At 41.1% G+C, this 4,341-nt stretch overlaps 1 pseudogene; it reads left to right on the top strand.

Annotated features, from left to right (window-relative positions):
* The first annotated feature begins 1,637 nt into the window (after nucleotides 1-1,637).
* LOC116080594 lies at nucleotides 1,638-2,651 on the top strand (annotated as a pseudogene).
* Nucleotides 2,652-4,341: the final 1,690 nt, after the last annotated feature.

Raw genomic sequence — 4,341 nt, 5'->3', positions numbered from 1 at the left:
AACAAATCCTCTAATCAAATGCTAATATGTATAGGCCACAGAGACAGAGAAAGACAGAGAGAGAGAGAGAGAGAGAGAGAGAGAGAGAGAGAGAGAGAGAGAGAGAGAGAGAGAGAGAGAGAGAGAAAGAGAAGAAGAAGGAGGAGGAGGAGGAGGAGGAGGGAGAAGAAGGAAGAGGAGGAGGACGAGGAGGAGAAGGGGGAGGAAGGGGAGAGGGTGGCCAGAAACATGTGGAGAAAATGGAGGGAGGTGGGGGGTGGAGGGTGGAAAGGGAGAGAGCAGGAAAGGGGTCAGGGAGAGAAGGGGCAGAGAGAATAAGACAGTGAGGAGAGCTATAACACTCCTGGGCATAGAACCAAAGGACACTCCATCCTAGAACACTTGCTCAACTATGTTCATAGCAGCTTTATTGGTAATAACCAGAAACTGGAAACAACCCAGAGATCCCTCAACTCAATAATGATGAAGAAACTGTAGTACATTTACACAATGAAGTATTGCTTATCTAGTTAAAAAATATGACGTGAAATTCACAAGCAAATGGATGGAAGCAGAAAAAACTCCTGAGGTAACCCATATCCAGAAAGACAAGCATGGCACATATTTATGTATATGTAGCCATTAGCTGTTAAATAAATGATAATCAAGCTGCCGCGTGTAGACCCAGAGAGGTTAGGCCGAGGAGTGGTCTGAAGGTGGCAGGAGGCATGTATATTGTTTTGAGTGTAGAGTATTATTTGCTTATTCTCTCTCTACAGCAGGAGTGGCTAGGGCAGATGCCCATCAAGATTCTCACATGCAGTGTTCTGTGTGGATTCTTTAGCTGTTGGTTTGGCTCTTTTTCTGGTATTACTTCACTGTGAAATATTTAAAAAAAGGAAATCCTGTTAACATTAATATGAAAAGCATTTTGGTCACTCTCACTCTTCCCATACCTACTTCTAACTGCTCCCAGATCCAGTATGTACCCTTCAATCTCCTATCAACTTCATGACCTTTAAAAAGAAGTGAGTCACTTATTTTTGCCTGTATCTGGGGCCATCCATCTGTAACCCTGAATTCTTAACTCTATTTCACAACATATCAGCTATGAAAACCCAAAATTTCATAATGTGCTTAAAAATGGCAAGCTCTGTAATTCTTAAAATTAAGAAATCCAGAAGGTAAATGTTCAAGTGGAGGGAAACACTGTCTGGCGCATTGTGTGTATCCAAAGTCTTGTGCTCCGATGACTTGGCTCCAAACCCAACAGCTTTGCTTTTTTGCTAAGTCACTTATCTCTGACTCACAAAATATCCTAAAAATTGCGTTGCTTGCTACTTAGTTTAGCAGGTTATTATGAAGACTTAATTAGATACTAGGATGACTGAAAAAATAAAGGAAGAAGAAAACCTTAGCATCCTCTCTCTCTTCTTCTTCTTTTTTAAACCGTGGAAATGTCTAGGAATTCAAGTTAAATATAACTCACCATTTTTGTAAGGTGTATCCTTGAAATGTTGCAGTGACCAGGAATTTATTAGTTTTCACCTTTATCATTACCTGTCCTAGTTTTGAAACTTTAATTTGGAGTAAATGAGGTATTTAAGGATATGTAATCATATTGAACTTTAGTTGAAAGAGGCAAGTCCAGTTTCAGAATGGAGGGCCATTATCCAAAGGAACCAGGAGAGCTGAGGAAGCTGGTCTTTGGTAGCCTGAACTTTGAAGTCACAGACAATAGCTTAAGAAAACATTTTGAGAAATGGGGCACCCTTACAGACTATGTGGTAATGAGAGATTCCCAAACAAAATGTTCCAGGAGCTTTGGTTTGGTTTAGTGACTTATTCTTGTGTTGAAGAGGTGGATGCTGCATTGTGTGCTCAGCCTCACAAGGTTGATAGGTGTGTGGTGGAACCAAACAGAGCTACTTCTAGAGAGGATTCTGTAAAGCCTAGTGCCCATTGAATGGTGGAGAAAAATTTTGTTGGTGGTATTAAAGAAGATACAGAAGAATATAATCTGAGAGACTAGTCTGAAAAATATGGCAAGATAACCATAGAAGTTATGGAAACACAGGCAGAATGAGGAAAAGAGGGGATTTGGTTTTGAAATCTTTAATGATCATGACAGTTGACAAAATTGTTGTTCAGAAATACCACACTTTTAATAGGCATAATCATGAAGTGGAAAAGGCCCTGCAGGCTGCTGGATCTGGCAATTTTATGAGTCGTGGAGGAAACTTTGGAGGTGGTGGAGGAAACTTTGGTCATGGTGGAAACTTTGGTGGAAGAGGCGGCTATCGTGGTGGAGGTGGTGGTAACAGAGGTAGTTACAGAGGTGGTGATGGTGGCAGCTATGGTGGTAGTCCTGGTTACAGTAGTAGAGGAGGATATGGAGGTGGTGGACAGGGACATGCAAACCAAGGTGGTGGATATGGTGTGTTGGTGGAGGAGAAGGATACGATAGTTACAATGAAGGAGGAAATTTTGGTGGAGGTAACTATGGTGGTGGTAGGAACTATAAGGTCTTTGGAAATTATAGTGGACAGCAACAATCAAATTATGGACCCATGAAGCGGGGTAGTTTTGGTGGAAGAAGCTCAGGCAGTCCCTATGGTGGTGGCTATGGATCTGCAGGTGGACATGGTGGATATGGTAGCAGAAAGTTTTAAAATAAAACAGAAATGGCTACAGTTCTAAGCAGGGCAGAGAACAAGATGTCAGGAAAGCTGCAGGTTAATTAATTTGAGACAGTTGTCTCAAATGCATTAGAGGAACTGTAAAAATCTGCCTCAAAAGAAACGATGACCCGTAGCCAGAAAAGTCTCTGCAGCTTAAACAGGAAACCCTTCTTGTTCAGGACTGTCATAGCCACGGTTTAGTGCAATGTAGTATCAATAAGGTGTATGTTCCTGAGGTCTTTTACCTGTTGTAGCTTTGTCTTTGTCTTCTCATTACATCAGGTATATTGCCCTGTAAACTGTGGTAGTGGTACCAGGAATAAAAAAAATTTCAGGAATTTTAAACTTTTCAATGTTCAGTTTTTCTACATTTGTTTCTACAGAAACTAACAAAATGCGGTTTTGAAGGTGTTGTGTGCATGTGTGTGTGTGTGTGTGAGTTAACAAGTAAAGATAATTGTTAATTACTATTTCTCTCTTCTTTTTTCACTAGGAGAACACCTGCAGGAGACACCCACCCAGCAGCTCACCTGCAATGCCCTGGACAGACTCTCCAGCTGTCGGTTTTGGCTCTTTTTCAGGTATTCACTATGAAATATGAGAATCCTCTTAACGTTCATAAGAACTCATTTACTAAAATATTCTGAATTCTTATTATGACTTCCTAATGTACTATAGTTAGAAGTTTTCAAACGGAATACATTTGTGTTTTGAGAGTTGAGTATGATTGCTGACTGCTTTCCTTACAGCTTTTTCTCATGTTGAAGACATGGGGAGAGGTTAGCTCCCAGTTGAAACCAGAACAGCCTTGCATACGCACATACACACAGGAGAAGAGGAAGGGTGGTTCGTCCATGTGCCTTGTTCTGCTGACTGCAATAATCGATGGTTTTCTATTTACCTGCTCATGTAGTGAGTATTCTTATTTTCATTCATCCCTCTTGCCCCCAGAGCAACACAACTTTGTCTCTGTCATGATAGTTTGCTGGCATTTCAGTGAAACTGATAATTTTTCTTAAGAGTTTGGTAGGCTATGAAATTGATTCTTACCTCTAAGCATCCCTCTCTGGAGCTCTCAGAAGCTACCACATTTTGTAGATTTTCAAGCTGCTTTTTAAATAATTCATTTATGAATAAGTGCCGAAATCACTACTTGGATGGTTTTGTGCTCAGCAAGCATTTCTGTGAAACACAGAGTCCTTATAACCCAGAACTTGTTCCAAAACTCACAGGAGGGCAATACTTCCCCTGGCTCTGTGCCTTCGTGGCTGCAGCTAGGAGCTACAGGTTCAAGGAGTTGTGATTAATAAGCTTTGAGACAACGGCTTCATTTTCCTCCTTCTTCTTTAGATTTTACCACTGCTGGAGATCTGGTAGAATGGCCTTTAAACCCATTCTTCAGAACCACATCCAAATGGCCACTACTGAAAGAAAGTCCAAGGGAGCCTTCAATCTTTTATCAAAACATAGGAGACACAAACGGCCCAAGACAAAGACCTTTGTAAAGAATTTCCAGCTACCAGTGAGGCAAAGCTCCAAAAATGTCAGAGTACATAGTTTCCTTGTTCACATCTGAGGAAGATGCGAAGAAGCCTCATAGCTCTAGCTCTGGTCCCTTGCTCTTGCAAAGGAGCTCAGAATAAGCTTCCATCCCCTTCCATGGTAAGAACTATTAGAAAGA

Source organism: Mastomys coucha, unplaced genomic scaffold, assembly GCF_008632895.1.
Source record: "Mastomys coucha isolate ucsf_1 unplaced genomic scaffold, UCSF_Mcou_1 pScaffold6, whole genome shotgun sequence".
NCBI lineage: Eukaryota > Metazoa > Chordata > Mammalia > Rodentia > Muridae > Mastomys > Mastomys coucha.
The sequence above is the reverse complement of the archived record's forward strand: the minus strand, read 5'-3'. Positions and strand labels throughout refer to the sequence as shown.